The sequence below is a fragment of the Molothrus ater genome, chromosome 8, assembly GCF_012460135.2.
Source record: "Molothrus ater isolate BHLD 08-10-18 breed brown headed cowbird chromosome 8, BPBGC_Mater_1.1, whole genome shotgun sequence".
Lineage (NCBI taxonomy): Eukaryota > Metazoa > Chordata > Aves > Passeriformes > Icteridae > Molothrus > Molothrus ater.
In genome coordinates this window covers 35,482,097-35,502,737 of record NC_050485.2, presented here as the reverse complement: position 1 = coordinate 35,502,737, position 20,641 = coordinate 35,482,097, and the positions used below count along the sequence as shown (strand labels likewise).

At 52.6% G+C, this 20,641-nt stretch overlaps 1 protein-coding gene across 3 annotated transcripts in view; it reads left to right on the top strand.

The window, feature by feature from the left end:
* STK32C (serine/threonine kinase 32C) overlaps window positions 1-20,641 on the top strand; it is a 116,460-nt gene that overhangs the window by 77,102 nt on the left and 18,717 nt on the right. The window contains exon 1 of one of the 3 annotated variants that reach the window (XM_036385772.2): window positions 9,083-9,157. The exons of 1 other annotated variant lie outside the window; for it this stretch is intronic. The gene's annotated coding sequence lies outside the window, so the exon portion shown is untranslated. Of the gene's footprint in view, window positions 1-9,082; window positions 9,158-20,641 lie in introns of those variants that run through there. One more of the 3 variants, XM_054515611.1, reaches the window with a different exon arrangement.

The window sequence follows — 20,641 nt, the reverse complement described above, 5'->3', positions numbered from 1 at the left end:
AATCCCTGAGGAGCTGGGCAGGGGCTGCAGAATCCCTGAGGAGCTGGGCAGGGGCTGCAGAATCCCTGAGGAGCTGGGCAGGGGCTGCAGAATCCCTGAGGAGCTGGGCAGGGGCTGCAGAATCCCTGAGGGAGCTGGGCAGGGGCTCAGCCTGCAGCAAAGGAGGCTCAGGGGGCCCTTGTGGCTCTGCACAGCTCCTGCCAGGAGGGCACAGCCGGGGGGGTCGGGCTCTGCTCCAGGGCACAGGGACAGGAGCAGAGGGAACGGCCTCAGGCTGGGCCAGGGCAGCTCAGGGCGGATTTGGGGGAAGTTTTCCATTTTGGGAAAGGCTGTTACCACAGCTGCCCAGGGCAGGGCTGGAGTCCCCATCCCTGGAAGTGTTCAGAATCTGAGTGGATGTGGCAGCTGAGGTTTATTGGTGACCGTGGTGGTGCTGGGGATGGTTGGACTGGGTGAACTCCAAGGTCTTTTCCAACCTTAATGATTCTGTGATTCTTTGATTAAGCTTTTTTTTTTTTTTTAATGAGTTTTCCCCCAAAGCAAAGTGTGTTCCCTGCGGCTTGTGAGGAATGCTGGCCAGGGCTGGGGAGTCCCTGCCTGCATGGTCAGGATGTGGAGCTGAGAGTAGCAGTGAATAATACCCAGTTTGGATATTTCACCTGAAATTCAGATTTTTTCAGAGGAGAAATGAAGACTTCATTTGAGCTCAATCACTTAATTTTGTATAACTCTTTATTCCTTTTATACCTTTTAAAATAAAACTGCAAAAGAGTCTTTATTGTGCTAAAAAGTACTGGCATGGCCAGTACTGAAAACACTCCAGAAGAGGCAATTTTACACGTTGTCAACAAATGAATGGAGGCAATTAATTCAGTGTCCTGTTCCAGCCAACTTTACAAACCTGGTTGGAATTAATTTGTCTAAAATTAATTTTAACGTAGCTTTACAAAGGTGCTTCTGTTCACTTTGGGGATTTTAGCAGTCCCAGCCGAGCCCTGAACATGGTACAGCCTCAATCTTTCATGAGGCACCGAAACTCAGCCATTTATCATTCCTAACATATGCTGCAGAAACATTAAGTAACATCCAGCAGCTGTTTATTGCTAACATTATCCAACTAAAAACATGTGCTATAAAGGCTTTCTAATTTTATTTTTTTTCCGTAAATCAATTATAGTTCCTTGAAATAAAATTTTCTTATCGGTAGAAGTAAGGAAAAAACCAACAACCCAAGAAGTGCAGTGCTGGGACTGCTGCTGTGGGGCAGAGCTGCTGGTGCTGCTGTGGCACTGCCTGCAGGCTGTGTCTGGGGACAGGCTGGGCTCTGTCACTCCTGGGGGGCTCCAGTGACCAGCCCAGACCCATGGATGGCTCTGGCACTGCAGCACAGCCATGGAGCTGGGCTGGAGCTGGGCTCTGTCACTCCTGATGGGCTCCAGTGACCAGCCCAGACCCATGGATGGCTCTGGCACTGCAGCACAGCCATGGAGCTGGGCTGGAGCTGGGCTCTGTCACTCCTGAGGGGCTCCAGTGACCAGCCCAGACCCATGGATGGCTCTGGCACTGCAGCACAGCCATGGAGCTGGGCTGGAGCTGGGCTCTGGCACTCCTGAGGGGCTCCAGGTGGGCAATCCTTCAGCCCAGACCCATGGATGGCTCTGTGGTCCAAGGGCTGCAGCTCTGCTGTGCTCTGGACTCAGCGTGCCAGAGGGGTTTGGTGATGTGCCAGGGAGCGTTTATTCCAGCTGCAGAGGAGGTTTTCCATCCCAGATCCGTGCGGGCCGTGGCTGCTCCTGGGAGCAGAAGGAAGGGAAGGTGTGTCCAGGTGTGCAGTGCTCTGGGCAGTGGCTCCTGGGCAGCAGCGTGGGCTGGTGGCTGTCCCTGTCCCCTGCCAGCCCAGCAGGGAAGGTGAGCCCTGGCCCTGCAGGTTACCTGGGCTGTTTATGGCTGGGGTGGATGCCAGAGCGACCTTTGCCTTTCCAACAGCTCTGCTCTGATTTCCTGGCAGGCTGTTTAACCAGAGGTACCCTGTAAAATGGATCATTTCCAGGCAGGTTTGCCGAGGGGCTGTGCCCTTGTGGAAACAGCAGCCAGACACGTGGCAGCTGACAGGGGGAAACAGACCTGTCCTGGTGCTGGCCTTGGGGCACTGGGCACTCCCTTTGGGCAGGCAGGGCTCTGGAGCTGCCCTGCAGCCAGCCCCAGAACATGCTGACCCTGAGCCCTGACTGCTGGGAGGGCAGCCCTGCTCACCCCTCCTGTGTGTGTGACACATCTCCCGTGCTTTCGGGACCACTGTGAACTCATTTAGTGCTCGTTGACCTGCACCAGCCAGGGCTCAGCTGGTTAATGAGTGCCCTGCTGGCCTCCCTGGGCTGCTGTTGCACACTAACACGTGTTTTTCTAACAGAAATAGCCCTGGTCAGGGACACAGAGCACAAGGGATGAGGTGCTGGGTTTCCTTCTCCATCTCCAGTGCCTCCTGAGCTCACTGATGGAGATCAGGTGAATGCAACCTGCTCACACTCTTTGGAAGGCCTCCTGGCCAATGCAAAGGGCATTTTTTGCTGTTTAGGAATGGTTTCTGGCCAATGCAAACATTTTTATATTGCATATCCATTACCCAGTCTTCCTAAACTGACTTAGCAGTTGCTTTGCATGGTGCATTTGATTCCTTATGGAGTTGCAGGGACTAATTTTTAATTATACAAAAAGTCTCTGTTTTTACACAACTTTAGAGTTGCTTCCTAATAGTAGGTTTGAGTCTGTGGTTCCTAAAGGGGCTCATTACAGCACTGGGCTGGCATTGTACCTTTAATTTCTTCCATTATCTACTAGCATTGCCTGGATTCCTGGGTAGTGAATGCTCACTTGAGGTTCCTGACAGCCATATTACACTGTATTTCCATTTCCCTCACCTGTGTAATCTTCTCTGTGGCTATGAATAGGCAAAACAGATTGGCCCGAGATGCTGGAGACCAAACCTGCTGCTTGTGCTTTCTGCAGGAACAACAGGGAAAGAAAGCAGTGGTGTCCTGCACTGCATGGCCCTCTGGCTGGAGCAAATGGGATGCCTTGTGTTCCAAGGGATTCAGGCTGGGGAGGGAGTGCTGACATCTCCCCCAAGGCCCTTTGCTCCCTCTCTCCATCAATAGCTTTGTGTTTGAACTCAGATCTCAGCTTCCAGTTCACCCAGGCTCATCCTCTGGTGTGAAAGCTTTTCCAAGCAAGTCCTCCCACCCCTCCCTTGTCCTGCCCTCTCCCTGCTGCTCCTGGCAGCTCATCCCCTCCCTGGGGATGCTCCCTGTCTGCCGTGGTGCTGCTGCTCCCCGTGTGGCTCTGCCTCCTTCCCTTCTGTGCCTGATGCCTGCCCAGGCTCCCAGAGCCCCAGAGCTGCCCCGAATCCCCCATCTCTTCATCCTGCTGGCTTCCTGTCCTGTCCTCTTGCCCTGCCTGCCCTGCCCGTGCAGGCCCCCATGCCTGTGTCCTGATGCCCCCTCTGTCCCAGCCGGGGTGGCCTCACCTTCCGTGTCACCCTGTGTGTGGTGGCTTTGCAGCAAAGCTGGAACTCTCCTTCCTGCCAGATGGAACTCACGGCATTCTGTGGCAGCAAACTTGTGGTTTCTGTGGCCACAATTTAATGTTTCTACATCAGTTACTGGGGTGCTTCTTCCAAGCTACATTGCAGAAAGACAGTGGGTAGGGAAATGCTATTTATTATGCCAATGTCTAGAAATATGTTGATAGAAAGTGGATCATGTCATGCTACCCTGACACATTTGCTGTCACGAGATTAAAAAAATTATTTCTTAGGCCTTTAGTGTTGAAGAGAATCATTCCTGGAGTTAAATATCCCTGTTGGTATTAATGATGCTGGAAAACATGCAGCCGAAGAGTGAAAGGTTGACTTGAACCTTAACATGTGATTTATTTTGCTGGCTTTCCCAGATTTGAGGGTGTTGTAGACCAGGTTTACTGACTGCATCCTACTGTATTGTTCTCCTGCTGCTGGAGATTAATACCAGGTCCTGATGTTGAACACTCACGGGGAGTCCACTGTGTCTCTGAAGTTTTGCTTTTAGGTATCTTGCAAATAAATGCGGAATAAATAGCAAAAAGTAATGAAAACATTAATAATTTTGAAATAGTGAAGACAAAGCTCTCCTTCTCTTTTTTTTTTTTTTTGCATCCCTCATCCTTCTGTACAATGAATTTTTGCGGGGAAATGGGGAAATGTACTCCTCATTCTCTCTATTTCACTGGCAGTGGAAGCTGTGTATCCAGCCTGCTTTATCACACAGTACATCTTGTGATTACAATGAGATCTTAATTACAGGGATGTCAGAGCAGCACCTGGCACACTCTGTTGTGCAGTGGGCAGGGCTGGGCTGCGTGAGGTTTGGGGAGGTCCTGTGGGCACGTGGAGCCCTGCCATCCATCCCTGCCATCTATCCCTGCCGTCCATCCCTGCCATCCATCCCTGCCATCCATCCCTGCCATCCATCCCTGCCATCCCTGCCGTCCATCCCTGCCATCCATCCCTGCCGTCCATCCCTGCCATCCATCCCTGCCATCCATCCCTGCCGTCCATCCCTGCCATCCATCCCTGCCATCCCTGCCATCCCTGCCGTCCATCCCTGCCGTCCATCCCTGCCATCCATCCCTGCCATCCATCCCTGCCATCCATCCCTGCCGTCCATCCCTGCCGTCCATCCCTGCCATCCATCCCTGCCGTCCATCCCTGCCGTCCATCCCTGCCGTCCATCCCTGCCATCCATCCCTGCCATCCATCCCTGCCGTCCATCCCTGCCGTCCATCCCTGCCGTCCATCCTTGCCATCCCTGCCGTCCATCCCTGCCGTCCATCCCTGCCGTCCATCCCTGCCGTCCATCCCTGCCATCCATCCCTGCCGTCCATCCCTGCCGTCCATCCCTGCCGTCCATCCTTGCCATCCCTGCCATCCATCCCTGCCGTCCATCCCTGCCATCCATCCCTGCCGTCCATCCCTGCCATCCATCCCTGCCATCCATCCCTGCCGTCCATCCCTGCCGTCCATCCCTGCCGTCCATCCTTGCCATCCCTGCCATCCATCCCTGCCATCCATCCCTGCCATCCATCCCTGCCGTCCATCCCTGCCGTCCATCCCTGCCATCTATCCCTGCCATCTATCCCTGCCATCCATCCCTGCCGTCCATCCCTGCCGTCCATCCCTGCCATCCATCCCTGCCATCCATCCCTTCCATCCCTGCCGTCCATCCCTGCCATCCATCCCTGCCATCTATCCCTGCCATCCATCCCTGCCGTCCATCCCTGCCATCCATCCCTGCCATCCCTGCCATCCATCCCTGCCATCCCTGCCATCCATCCCTGCCATCCATCCCTGCCATCCATCCCTGCCATCCATCCCTGCCGTCCATCCCTGCCGTCCATCCCTGCCATCCATCCCTGCCATCCATCCCTGCCGTCCATCCCTGCCATCCATCCCTGCCATCCTTGCCATCCCTGCCATCCCTGCCATCCATCCCTGCCATCCATCCCTGCCATCCATCCCTGCCATCCCTGCCGTCCATCCCTGCCATCCTTGCCATCCATCCCTGCCATCCTTGCCATCCCTGCCATCCCTGCCGTCCATCCCTGCCATCCATCCCTGCCATCCCTGCCATCCATCCCTGCCATCCATCCCTGCCATCCATCCTTGCCATCCATCCCTGCCATCCATCCCTGCCATCCATCCCTGCCATCCCTGCCATCCATCCCTGCCATCCATCCCTGTCATCCATCCCTGCCATCCCGCTCGTCACGCACTCCTGGAGCTGGAGAGCAGAGCCACAGCAAAGCCAGAGCCACAGGCTATGGTATTTATTTTATTTGTGATTCATGGTTTGTCACTCGGTGCCAGGGAGAGCCGGGAAGCAGCACATGGCAAATGCCAGCGTCTCCTGTCCCGTGGTTCCCCTCCCTGCCGAGGTGCCACGGTGGTGAGGAGCTGCTGGAACAGTGAGTGTCCTGTTCCTGTGAGGAGCTGAGGGAGCACCCTGGGCATTGCACACGGACAGGGCATGGGCTGGCTGTGGGGGGCAAGTCAGCTCCTCCTGTTTGCACATTGCAGGTGGGGATGGCATGGGACGGGATGGGATGGAACAGAAGAACAGAATATTTTCAGTTGTAAGGCACCTACTAGTCCCACTCCTCACCTAGACTGATCTAGTCCCTGCGTTTGGTGCTTCAGGAGTGCCCAAAGCTGAAGCATGCCGTTAAGGGCATTGTGCAAGTGCCTCCTGAGCCCTGACGGGCTTGGATCATGACCATGGCTGCGGGATGCCTGTTCCAGGCTCGAGCAGCCTCTGTACAGAAATGCTTCCTGAAGCCCCCAGGTTTCCAGGTCCCTGTGAGTGACTCTGGCTCCTCGTGAGGCCAGGGCCGTTTCTGCCCCCCAGTCTGTGGCTGGAGCTGTGCAGAGCCAGAGCAGTGGGTGAGCAGGGCCTGGCAGAGGCAGCAGCTGTCCCCTCCTGCTCCTGCCACCCAAGCTCCGCTGTGTCTGTGACTCAGGCTCCTAGCCGTGCCCCCAGAGTCAGCCAGCCCTGCTGGCTGGGGGTGAATGACAGCTTTCTCCTGGCAGCCCAGAGAGCAGAGCCTCTGGAGCATATGCAGTTGTTCCAGGCAGGTTCAGGATTTCTATTTTAGGGATAATCACGTATTCCGTAGTGATAAGTTAACATTCTTAGTAATCCACTGTGCTGTGCACAAAAAGCAGCACACTGCTACTATGATTTTCTTCTTCACATGCTGAGATTGCTTTTGCTTTATTGGGATCGTGTAATCATAGAATCGTTTACTTCCACAGAATTATCAGATTGCCTACTGAATCCTGCAGAAAATACTGGAACTGGGAAACAGGCAGTGCATCATCCGAACTTCCCATCAGCAGAACTCTGTATTAATTTATTAAAAGTGACATCTCTTCTGATAGGTTCAAGGGCCTGGTGAATATTCATTTCTAGGTTTGTTTCCTGCCTGCTGGCTCGAGCAGGCTTCCCAGATCAGTTGTAGTCATGGATACGTGGAAATGACACTTTGGGGTTTGTTTTCTCAGAGGCAATGCCTTTTTACACAATATTCCAAACATTATAACGAAGAATTATCAAAGCTCTCCTCCTGGAGTGATGGCAGAGCACTTGCATGTGGGTGAATTGTCAAGAAAACGCTGCCCTTCCAAGAGGCTCCCTGTAGCTGGGCATCCTTTTGGTGACAGGAGGTCAGCCAGTGGATTTGGTTGCACGTGGAAAACATTTGATCTGTTGCTCAAATGCTTCAGCCAGAACATTTCGGACAGAATACTTGTGAAGCTGAAGCTGCAGTTTTGCATTGCTCACTACAGCCCCTCTAGCAGGAGAGGGAGGAAAATCCTCAGTAAAATCACTGCTGAAACCAAAGGCCCACAGAGGAGGGAGGTGATGAGGAGGTGACACAGCACCCGTGGAGCTGAGCCCTTCCCCTGGAGATGGGGGAGGCTGTCAGAAGGTTTGGGGGACACTGGTGTCCCCACGGGGTCTGTTGTGGGGTCTCCTGGAGAGATCTCGGGCAGGTCACAGAGTCATTGAGGGTGGAATAAGATCCTTAGCCAAGATCCTTAGCCAAGGAGTGCAGCCCTTGACTGATCACCACACAGTCAGCTTAACCAACTAAACCAACTAAACATGGAGCAGTCGTGGTGCTTCTGCCCTTCAGCATCCCCGAGGGAGGGAACTGGGAGTGCAGGGACACACGGAGTACGAGCTGGCCCAGATTCTGTTCTCAGTTTCATTTGGCAAAGTTTTCTGAGCTCTCCTGCAGAAAACGTCCCACAAAAGTGACAATAACAATATTTTGGATATAAGCCTAGCACAAAAGGGTAATAGGAACTCCATGGGCATGCGTGGGCTCTTGATTCATCCTCAGAGATGACAGATGTGCATTTATTTAAGATCTGGGAGTGGGACTCGTAATATTTATAGTGAATTCTTTGTTCCCACTCCTCCTGAGTGATTTTGGTCTCTGTGGCCAGCCAACAGGCTCAGTGCTCATTGTTGACCAGCTTATGCTGCAAACCCCAAGCCCATGCCAAGCATTTCTTTTCATCCAGACATGTGGCAAGGAATGCTGAGGGTCCCCTGCACGGGGAGGGTCTCATGGTACAGCTGGCAAGGGCTGACAGCTGTATCTGAGCAGGTGGGCTCAGTCCATCAGCAAGCTCCTCCTCACCTTCTCTTCTTTATTTAACACTGATATTAAATTAAATCACAGCAGTACTTTGGTATAAAAATAATTTTGTTTGCAGCAGCAGCTGATGGAGTCAGTGGCTGAGTGTTACAGCTGCATGATCATCTCTTGTCATCGCTCCTCACGCTGGCTCTGGAAAAACTATGGATCTCTTCCAGATGGGTCTGCATGTGAAGGGAGAGGAGGGCTGTCCCTGTCCCTAATGCTGTCCTCTGGCAGCAGCAACCACAGCACACCCAGCGCTGGCTGGGCACAGGGGGCAGGGGCAGTGGGCAGAGGGGCAGTGGGCAGTGCTTGTGTGGCACTTGGCAGTGTTTGTGGGGCAGTGCTTGTGTGGCACTTGGCAGTGTTTGTGGGGCAGTGGGGCAGGGGCAGTGTTTGTGGGGCAGTGCTTGTGTGGCACTTGGCAGTGTTTGTTTGTGGGGCAGTGTTTGTGTGGCAATTGGCAGTGTTTGTTTGTGGGGCAGTGGGGCAGGGGCAGTGTTTGTGGGGCAGTGGGCAGAGGGCAGGACACGGTGTAGGGCAGGGTCTCACCACGCTCTCTGCTCTGCCACACTCGCAGTTTGCCCCTGAGCTCTGTGAAGCTCCCCCTGGATCCACACAGGTCGAAGCTGTATTTTGCTTTGTGCTCAACCACTCATTTAGTAACCTCATCCAACCCTCTGCCAGCTCGTGAAGAGACTTGAAAGCAAAGCAGCTGCTGTCCTGCAGCTTCCCCAGAGGAAAACTTTTAATAAAAGCTTGGCCAACGCTCTGTAGTTGTCTCCTTGCCTTCTTTAGGATGCAAGCTTATTTGTAGTAAAGCATTTACAAATGTAAATTCTTTTTTCCTTGCCTTGTAGTGAACTTTGACCACTTCCAGATTCTCCGGGCCATTGGGAAGGGAAGCTTTGGCAAGGTAGGCTTGAGCTCTCAGTCTTGCATGGTTTGTCAGGTGTCTGCTGTTATGTATTTGTGGTTTATTGGAACAGTAATGGGGCTGAAATTGGCTATTTTTCTAATTTTTTATGATGGCTGCTCAGTCAACACAGGGAAAATGTTCAGGAAAATACCTTGTTGCCATTTGGCTTTGCTGTAATTCTTGGCATCGTGGTGCAACAGATGTGTTGTAAGTTACCAGCACAATTGTGACCATTTTACAGCAAACATTCTTTATGTTTTCAGTTTCCAGTGGGGATGTCTGGGTTGTGGCAGGGGCAGTGAGACAGGAAGGTGCTGGAAGTTGTCCTTGGTGCTTGACTGAGCTGGCACTTGGGTCAGGAGGGTTCTGTGAAGTCCTGGGCTGTTTTCCCAATCAGAAATCAGTTATGCTGAAGAGGTTTTGTTGTTTATTTTTAACTGGCTTTTCTTGCCAAGCATGTGGGAGGATGTGGGAGGTGATGATCAAAAAGCTGTGTATCTCTGGGAGTCGGTTACTGTTGGTTTCCTAGTGTCAGTCCTTCCCCATTCCCTGTTCCTCTGGCTGGCCCCTGCCCCTGTGCAGGTGCCTCTGGCGTTTGCCCCTGCTCTGGCAGTGCCAGCACGGTGCCCGTGGGATGTCTCACAGCACAGGGCTGGCTGGGGGCTCTGCAGTGCTTCTGTCACTGTGCTCTGCTGCCAGCCAGCAGCAGGGGTGCCCCCTGTGCAGCCTCACTCCCCTGTGTGTGGTGGGTGAGAGCTGGGAGCGGCAGTGCCAGCGCTGATCCCGGACACTGCAGGCTCAGGTGTGTCACCTGCTTGTGTGGGTGGGGCTGTGTGCCAGCACTGGGGCTTTGGGGGCAGACATGGCCGTGGAAATAGTGTGAAATGTGCAGTGTCAAAGCTGTGGAAGGGCCCAGCCTGGGTCAGTGGGTGGCACAAGTGTCCCCATGCACTGGGGACATAAACAGGACAGCTGAGTGGTGGGGCAAACTGCACCTGCTCGCGTTTCCCTCTGGTCAGGTCATTTGGCTGGTTTCTCCCATCACACTTTGATCAAAAGCTGATGCCACGAGGGTCTGGAGATGACCCACACTGTCCTTTGCCTTCTCCCTCTGTGGTACAGCCTGACGAGGTCTTGTTCCACTGGGCAGCAGTCTGGGGAGCAGCCTGGCCTATACTTGGATGGCTGGAAGATGGAAATTTTGCAAAAGCAGAAATTTCCCAGGAGATCTGAGACCTGTTTGGTCAGAAGAACCTAAATATTACCAATTACTGAAATCTCTTTTTGAATACTTCATGTGTATTAAGCAGTTGTGGTGCTGTGTAACAGTGGCAGCACAAAATCAGCTGTGGTCTGTATGGGGAGGGTCCAGCTGTTCTGAGAGGCAGGACAGGGGACACTCAGTCCCAGTGCTGCCATCAGTGCTTCTTTCTAGAGAAGATGTTCCCATACAGCCTCAGTTCCCTGATGAACACCAGGAGATCCATTACCCTGCTCTGGCACAACCCGCCCACGTGAATTCCTGCTGGGCTTCCATGAGAGTCTGCCTGGGACTTCCAGGGTAATGGAAATGGATTGCCAGCAGTGTGCAAGTCACTGTGACGGGTTGAGGGGGTGGTTTGAAACACTCACCCCTCTTTGCAGCCACATCCCTTGAGCAAGGAGAGGCGAAGCGTGCAGCAGAGCTCTGTCACATTTCTGGGCTTCTGTTGAATGATGGCAAATGATTAAATACCAGCTCAGCCCTTTTGCTGTGAGGATAAGGCAAACAGCAGAAGAAAGTCTCCCCAGACACTCCTGGTGAGAACAGGAACACTCAAGGTCTTGTGTCTTCAGCTCACAAAGGCCAAACGCTAACTCCAAACCTCAGTGAAAAAGAGCAGCTTGTTTTGAGCTGGTAGGAGAAGATTCATACTTCACATATAAACTTTCCAGACAAGGAGGTTTTATTCTATTAAGGAGCAGCACCTGGAAAATCAATTCTGCTCAGAACATGAACCAGAGAAGAACCAGTTCTTGTCCCAGGGCAGGAGTCCCTGGGCTCTGCAGAGAGCTGCTCCCCGTGGCTGCTCCCTGCAGCTGCTCGCTCTGCGTTGCACAAAGGTTAAGTCTAGCACGTAGCAGTCTGTCAGGCAGCAGAACTGTACACACACTTTCAACAAAATGCTGAAATGATTCATCTGTCATCTTTCTGGATGACTTTGTCAATATGCTGAATTTCCTCTGACACTGAGAAAAGCATTTGCGTTTACCAAGTCATTTACAACTCACATCAAATTACAGAAAACATAAAACTACCTACCTGGCAAGTGTTCCTAAAAGTTTAGGAGTGACTTGATATGCTTGATTAAACTCTCTGGCCACATTCAGGAAGATATTTGGGAGCCAGTGTGCGAGCTGGGTGTGTGAGTGACCTGTGGGATCTGTGGCACTGTGTGATCTCATGGTGACAGGACCGGGGCCAGCGCCTGGGGTGGCCTTGGGCACAGCATTTCCTTCCATGGTCACTTTGTGCACCTCTCAGGACAGATGGTGACATCCTTGGTGTGGGAACTGTAGGAAATGAAGGGAAAAGGATCTCAGAAATCCCTTTTGAAGAGCCTGAGAGCCCCAGAGCTGTGGTTTTGGCATATCTGCAATGAATGGCCAATTTCTGTTTTCTAGAGATGGGTTTACTCAGCTTTAAGATACAATTAATCAAATGAAGGTCAGGTTCAACTCCATGTTTACACCAATTAGCAAGTGTGGAATATTTTCCACACATAGTAGAGGTGATATTATTTGATTTTCAGTGATTTAATATCAGCATGGTGTTCCTCCTGCAGCACAGGCTCCTTTCCAAGCAGCAGCAGCAGTTGCCCAGGTTTTGGCTGCTCTGATGCCGTTTCCTGAGGAGCAGCAGCCAGGAGGGGGTTTCTGGACCGGGGTGCAGTTTGTGGCCCTGTTGCAGTGGGAAATGTGCTCTGAGGTTCATTGTGCTTCACCAGAGCCAGCATGAGACGCAGAGATGTGCCAAGGCAAAGGTGGCATTGCAGGACCGGGAGCTCTGCCTGTTTTAGTGGCCTCTTGTGGCTTCAGCCCCGTGAGGCAGCGGGGGCTGTTTGCCCCTGACCTCCTCCTCCCACCTGGCTTCCCTCGTGGCTCTGCAGCCCCAGCTGCCTTTTCCAAGGGATAAGGAGCTGGATGGGGCTGTGGGAATTCATTATTTACACTTCACTGCTGAGAAGACATAAGAACACGTCTGAAGTTTTTCAGTGTGGATTTGTGCCTTTGTGTGCCATTGGAAATAGGGGATTAAACCAGGGCTGGGGCTGGGATGAGCAGCAGCAGGAAATGGAATCTTCCAGAGGGAACCAGTATACCTGGGGTGGGAGCCTGTGGGGGCCTGGCTTTCAGTTTGCTCCAGAGGAGCTGGGGGTCCTGGTCCCTGTGCCCAGCTCCTCTGACCCTCCCAGCGAGGGCTGGCTGTGTCTGGGTTTCTTTGTACAAGTACTTCAACTTCATGATTTTGTTGCTTTAATAATTTACACAGCCTGGAGCCGGGTATAGAAAGGCTTTAATCCATTTTCTAAAGGTCACAGATGCCCACCCAGTAGCTGCACCATAAATAAAATTCCCTTCAAGTCTATTCTCAACTGAATCCCTCTTTGACATCAACACTAGCTTGATCCATTTTCTTTTTTTCCAGCTTTATAAATGTTGGATTTTTCCCCCTAAAGAAAGGCTGGAAACTTAATCCCTTGGTATTCAGCTGCCACACATATTTTTTGCCCTTGATTTTTCCTTTCTTGTCCTTGATCTCACCTGAGGCTGAGGGTTTGCTGGAGCCCCCAGCAGGGCTGGACAGAGGCAGTCCCTGCTGGACACTGCCCCTGTCACTCGATCCCTCACCATGTCATAGGCAGCTCTGGAGCCAGGGCTGCCTTGGCTTTGTCAAAGGGCAGCCTGGTCATGGAGAGGGCACAGCCCGAGGGGTGTCTGTGCATCCTGGGGTGCTGGAGAGCTGCTGCTATGGGGCCATCCAGTGCTGGTCAGGCCCCATCCTGCCCGGCCCCCGAGGCTGCCCAGGGAGTCCTGCAGGATGCAGGAGATGGGACCTGCAGCAGGAGTGATGTGAAGGGCATTAGCACTAGGGACAGGTTCATCCTCAGAGGGTGCTGGCACTGCCCAGGCTGCCCAGGGAATGGGCACGGCCCCAAGGCTGGCAGAGCTCCAGGAGCCTTTGGATCCTGCTCCCAGGGATCCCAGGGTGGGATTGTTGGGGTTCTGGCAGGGACACGAGCTGGACTCCTTGTGGGTCTTTTCCAGCTCAGGATATTCCATGATTGTGGGATTCTCTGATTCCACAGCGTGCTCCACCATTGCATCCAGCACTGGAGCAGCTGCCTGGGCTGGGGACAGTGACCAGGAGCAGGGGGTGAGAAAGCACAGGGCACCCACAGGGGGATCCTCCCTCTGACACCATCTCCACAGTGGTACCGAGGGTTTTTTCTTCTTTCCTGGATGTTGCTAAGCTGTGAGCGTGTAATCAGTAAAAGCCATGGGAGAGAATGGCAGAGCATGAAAGGTGCAGTGGTGGTGGGGTCCAGCACCTCCTCACTGTCTGGATCTCAGGCTGTGGGGGCAGCAGCAGGAAAATTACAGAGTGGGAAGTGCCACTGAAGGGTCTGCAGTGACTGGGTGAGCAGTGAGCTCAGATGGAAGGGGTTGGGGAGTATCCTGCACTTCCCCACTGGGGACCTGTTTGGGGGGGTTTCTTAAAGATCAGACTTCAAAAGACCATGATTTATCAAACAAGCTGCCCGCTTTTGTTATTATTGTACACCCGGTGCCTTATTAACATTTGCATTAGAAGCTGCCTGGGGTTATTGGAGCCCCCATCATTCCCTGTGGGTGAGTCACGCTGGTGTGGAGGTAGGTGGGTTGGGAGGTGGGATGGACCCTCACTCCAGCTGCCAGGGACCTGTGGACAGGAAAGAGGAGTAAGAGAGCAGAGGGCAGAAGCCTTGTCCCCCACCCGAGCTCGCACTGGTGGCCCTGGGCCACCCCAGGTCTCCACAGGGGCTGGCACTGCTGGCAGTGGGGGCTGGAGCGGCTCAGGGCAGGTGGGGCTGAGGCGGCTGATGTCCCCAAGGGGCTGGCCTGGGGCACAGGTGGTCGATGCCCTGTTGATGCCTGCTGGCTGCATGGGCTGCAGCCTCAGCAGCAGCTCTGCTCAGGCTGGGAGCAGGAGCGTGCCCTCAGCTGGACACAGGGAGAGAACTCGCTGTGCCTTGTGCCAGCACGAGCGCTTTCTGTGAGCTCCTGTGTGTGCACCGAGCCTCGACAGCAGCTGGCTGCTCAGGCTCTTCCTGCCTCTTAGATGAGAGGTTTTTCAGCATTAGGTTCTGCAACAAAATCCACCCACACCCTCCCTGCTCCCCCTCCCCTCCTGAACCCAAAGAGATCTCACTGTGAGGTCTTTGATTAAGGAGACCTTTTTGTGGATCAACATATGCTGCCTGTTGAGTGGCAGATGTGCCTGAATCCAGCCCTGACCCCTTGTTAGAAGGGCCAGCCTTGCAGAGGGGTATGGACAGAGAGCTGCAAGCGTTACAGGAGGAGGAGGAGCAGCTGCGGAGGAAGCAGGGGAGGATGGAGCTGGGTCAGGGTGACCTGGCTTTGGAGAAACATTAGGATAGGCTGCCCAGGGAGGTGGTGCATTGCCCACCCCTGCCTGGTGGTGTTTGAGGAATGACAGGATGTGGCATTCTGTGCTCTGCTCTGGTTGGCAGGGTGGTGTTTGGTCAAATACTGGATCTCAGTCTTCGAGGGCTTTTTTTAACTCAGCTGAAAGGATTCTGTGATTCTATGAGACTTCTACAGCCTAAGTGCATCACAGAATTCTGTAAACATTCACCCACCTGAAAGGACAGAGAGCAGAATGTTTTGTCATTGTTCAGATTAATGATTGGAAATGTGATGATAGTTCTGTTAGGGCTGCCCTCAGGAGAACCTCCTGTGCCCCTGTGTGCTGCTGGCAGAGGCTCCTCCTGCCCTCAGCAGGGCCCCCACGGCCACACCAGACTGCAGCTCTCACATGGCCAACATGAAAACCTCTTACCTTTAAAGTAAAAACTCCATCCTTTGTCACTACTGATAATTACAATTTTCTAGGAGGCTGAAATGTGGCCAGCATTTGGATCTTGTTTTTGTTCTGACAAGCCATCATAGCCCACACCCCCACCAGCTCATAATGGAGCTGAGAGATGGAAGGTTCCAGCGTCAGATGCAGCTTTTGGCAACAATAAAATTGAAGCTGTGTTGGACATCGAGGTCATCTACAGGTCCTTGGAAGCTGCAGCTTGTGAACTTGGGATGTTGTGTTAATGCTCATGGTTGGACAATCCAATTACAAAGCACTTAATGTCAAAAATGATAGGGAGCAGTGTCCTCGGTTCCTATGAAATTATGGGTATATCAGCATGATACAGCAAATAGAGTTTATTAAGGAAAATACTGCCTGGGTTTGTTGAGAGGATTATGGGTGTACCCTGTTGTTACTCTGGGCAGTGGTGTCTGTGGAAGGAACCTTTGTCCTCTTCTTCACAGGATCTATTTCTTCTTGTGGGTCTAAAGTTCATGAGTTCTTATTGAAGTGTCCGTGCACTGCTCAGAAACTGGTCTGAATCTCGTGGGAGTCTTTTGGACACAGCTCCAAAAGGCTGGATACAGTTCTGCTCTGGTTTCTCTGTGGTGAAGGCAGAGCTGCCCACAAGCCACTACAAGGCCGTTGGGATTTCCTGTGTCTCAGCAATGAATTAAAGATGGAGCATGAAAAATAGAAGCAGAAACTGATGCAACTAGTGCACAAGTCACAAAAGGAACAGTGTTGTGACGAGGGATTTGACATGATTTCGCTGAGGTTGAGGGACCGCGGCCTGAGCTGGGCACCCGGAGCCAGTGGCAGTGCCAGGGGACAGGGCCTTGGTGTGGGCCAGGCTTGCTAGGCAGGGTCCTTCCCAGGGATGAGCACACCAGGTGCTCTTACCCCTCCCAGTTTTCCTGGCAGCCCTTCCCCTTTGGAATCCCCTCTGCTCCTGTCTTCTGAGGTGGCCATTTGCCTTGTTTCCCAGATGGACGCTGCTGGTGGACTGTGGAGAGGGCTGAGAAGGGGATGTGGGAAGAGCTGTTGTGGGATGGACCTGTGGAGGGGGATCAGGAAGGTGGTGTGGAGGGCTGGGTGTCCCCTCAGCTGAGGGGTCCCTTGCACAGAGCCCCCAGGGCCCAGGTGTGGGCTCAGGGGTTGTGGGGCCGTGGCTGGGAGCAGAGCAGGCTCTGCCCATGGCCTGAAGAGCCCTGCTCTGCAAAACCAGAGCCCTCCTTGTGCCCTGGGGCTGCTCCACACTGCCTTCCCTGCCCACGCTGAGGGAGGGACAGGGACAGGACCCCCGTGGCACCTGCTCTTTCTGTCTGTGTGAGGGGTCTGTGTGCCCAACGCCGCTGTCAGCAGGGGAAGGGGGCACTGCAGCATGGGCCATGACAGCCTGCTCAGGCCGTCACTGCAAAGGGCTCCTGAGAACACAGCCAGGAAACACAGACAGCTTTGGGAGCAGCATGGGTACTGGGCTGTGGTTTTTGGTGGGTTTGGGTTCCTTCCCCCTGCTCTTTCCATCCGTGCTGCTGTTGCCAAGCCCGGGGTGAGGGGCCCTCAGGTGCAGCCCAGCGAGGGTCACCTGCTGAAAAGGCCTGGACATTGTTATTTATGTAATGTGCACAGCAAAATCATGTCTGTTTCAATAGTTCCATAAAATTAAAATATCAGGAGTGAAAATCCTGACAAATTCTAAATTTAGTGCTTTCCATTTTTGTACCAACTGGCCATTTTGTTCTCTGAAATGAAACTGTAAGTACAGGATCACTCTGACAATTGCAAATTGGCTTTTCTTATTTTTTCTTAATACTTTTTTCTTCTTGCTGACATGTCACATTTGGGATAGACTATATTTTATATGTATGATCAGGGATTCTACCTCCCTTTGGAAAGCACTCTGGAGTATAAGTCCATGAGAATTTGTAAAGAAAGAAGAGCATGGAAGGAAACCATATTTATTGAACAGAAGCCTTTTGTGTCTCTGCTTTCCACCCTCACCTCCCGTTTACTTACTATTTATGTCCAAAATTCATTGAGATTCCTTCTGTTCCTGTCGTTTTCTCAAGGAGTTGCAGTAAGATTGTTGTGCCACATTATTACTTTTGATCTAAAAATTGTCTTTAAAAGTAAATGCTAAAAATTCCTCTCAACAAAGGGCAGTGCAGTATGCAATACTTATCTGTTCATGTACAGCAAGTGGTGCAGTGAAACCAAGCCCCAGTGAAGGTTGCCCAGCACCAGCCCAGCTGGAGCAGTGCTGTTTGCCAGGAGGCAGGGGCTGCAGGCAGCCCTCGCTCCATGGTGGGACTGTGCCCCCTGTGTGCCCATGCACGGCTCTGGGGGGCTGCTGCATGCTCAGGCTCTCAGACCAGCTCTGCTCTGCTCTGGAACTCGATTTTAGCCCCTGCTGCTGTCTCTGGGCTTGTCAGGGGAAGATTGCTGCCCAGAGCAGCTGGGGCTGCCCCTGCATCCCTGGCAGTGCCCAAGGCCAGGCTGGACACTGGGGCTGGGAGCACCTGGGACAGTGGGAGGTGTCCCTGCCATGGCAGGGGTGGCACTGGGGGGGATTTGGGGTCCCTGCCAACCCAAGGCATCCTATGATCCTGTGATTCTGAGATTTGCAGGGTGTTCCTGGGCAGAGGAGTCCTATCCTTGGAAACATGGAGGAATCTAAAGTGCATTTCTTTGTCTTGGCAGCTTGAGGTACTGGAGTGCTGTTTGGTGGGTTTGATAGAAAGGCTGGTGAGGCTTGTGCAGGCTCCTTGGGGCCAGGCAGTGCCTGCTGGGCCTTGGTGCTGGGTGGCTGCAGTGCAGGAGAAGGAGAGCAGCCAGGAGGGGCAGGGGGTTTGTGGCCAGGCCCACCGCAGCCCTGTGCCCCCGCTCTGGCAGGGATCTCCAGACCCTGCCCAGCCTCCACAGCTGCCCTTCCAGGCTGATCCCTTTGTGCAGCCTGCTGCTAAACACCAGCTCAATGGAGCAAGCTTCTGCCAAGGGAAAATCAAGCATTTGGCTGCAAGTGGCACTGATTCCTCTTTAGGGTTTTGTGCTGTGAAACACGAGTATCCCCTCCTTTCTTGGCTGAAAAGAGAGACCTGTGTTTATTTCCTTCAGCACAGAAGGGAAGTTTGGTGCCTGGGGGCGTGTTGTGGCAGCAGCACAAACAAACGAGGACGTTTGGGCCACTTGGGTCTCAGTGCCAGTGCCCATCAGGGCCGGGTCAGGATGAGTGATGCGGCTTTTTTCAAAATAGCACAGCGAGTGTTCTTGCCTTGGGGTCAGGGAGCTTCAACATCAATTTACGTTCACAGATTAAATAAGGCCCTCCAATCTTCGTTGGAAGTAATTAGATTTCTTTCTGTTCCCAGTATCTGTCAAATATGTAGCTAAAAACAATCATTTTGCCTCTTTAACCAGCGTATCACAGAATGTGGTCATGGCCATAAGGCGAGATGGCTCCAAATACCAGACATAACTCAAAATGCATGTCGCCCACAGGAAAACATTGCACGATTTATTCAGACAATGCTCGTTAGCTGTGGCTGTGCACAGGGGTCCAGGTGCTCATGTAAATCTATGGAGTGCTGCTGAGCTGGAGGAAATGCTGGATCCAGGTTTGGATCCACCCAAAAGGCAGAAAGATGGGTCACAGTGTCTTCAGGGATCTCTGCAAGTTGGTCTGAGTTTTCATCATTCTACTTTAATTATTGGAAAAGAAAAGCCCAGCAGAGATCTCTGAGCATGTGATTAAAGCCAGACAGAAATGTAGATGCCTGACAGCCTTTCTGTAGGCAGTGTGACAGCTCCAGAACACATCTCTGGGCTGTGCTCCTCCCTGCTCTCCTCATGGAGCCAGCACAGCCCCTGTGCCCTTCAGGGCCTCCCCAGGGGCTGCCCCATGGCCTGGGGTCAGCAAATCACACCGAGCCCCACCAGAGATGTGCTCAGGGCTGTGGCCAGAGGGGGATCCCAAATGTCTACATTTGTGTTTGAACCCTGAGTGAAAACACCAGCTTTGGGGTGTCTGGCTGGTGATGGGGCTCAGCTGGTGTGCAGGGGAGAGGTGGAGAACCAGGACAAGTAAAAGCAAGGAAAAGCACTTCTCTTTCCTTTTTGTTCTTTAGGGCTCTCTGCTGTCACTTCTTCAGTTTCTCCTTGTTTATTTGGATTAGTGTCTCTCCTGAGGAAAAGAAATCTACACGTGTTTTGGAGCTTCAAGTCAAATAATCCCCCATATCCAAACTCAATTACAGAAACATCTGCTTAATGTCTGATGGGACCTTATTTTCTCAGCGTGACATTAAGGGGAAATGCTTACTCTGAGCCACCTTAAATTGCATTAAGTCAGGACTCAGACCCTGTAGATATCACTCTGCAGTCCCCTTCCATGATTTCTTGCAGGGAAATGAGGAAATGTTCCCTGATAGATGCCTCAGCCCCATGTGCAGGGTGCCAATGAGGAGAGCTTTCCCTGACATAGTTTCAGTGTGCTGGCTGTCCCATTTGTGTGAGACAGAATAAGGCTCATTCTGGAAAAAAAATAAATCAAAAACCATGGGCAAGCTTAGCTTTGCAATGTGTTTTGAGCCGCTCCAGCTGCACCTGCACATGTGGTTTCCTTTGCCTGCACACAGAGTGTGGGCACACCCGGAGGGGATTCAGATCCACAGGGGCCTGCTGAGCCCCAGGGAGGGCTGTGGACCTGCACAGAAGCACAGGAACACATCCTTAGGACTCCAGATTGAAGCCACTGAGATTGCCCAGAGCAGCTGGGGCTGCCCTGGATCCCTGGCAGTGCCCAAGGCCAGGCTGGACACTGGGGCTGGGAGCAGCTGGGACAGTGGGAGGTGTCCCTGCCATGGCTGGGGGCTGGGACTGGATGATCTTTAAAGTCCCTTCCAACCCAGACCAGCCTGGGATTCTGTGATCCTCTGATACACAGCACACTGAAGTGCTGCTGGGAACAGCAGGTGTTATTTTGGGTCAGAAGACTTTTTTGGCTCTAGCATAAGCAACTGAGAAAGAGATTTTTTATGGAAGTGTTGACACGACCTGGAAACACCAACAGGCTTGCTGTGAATAAAAGTTTCATCAGCTGCTGTTACAACTTGGCTGCAGCAAACAGCAGTGCTGCATAAAAGAGATTTTAATGATTTATGGTGTTCTGACAAACGAGTCCATCAATCTTGTGGAAAAGCACAGCTTTTCAGCAGGGAAAAACTAAAGTTGTAAGGCTCCATGAGAAATATCTTAAGGAGTGAAACGTGGCAAGGTGTCTGGAAATGGAAACAAAATCAGCACTTAAAGATATGAGGGCAGATTTGTCGAGCTGATAACCTTGTACTTAGAGC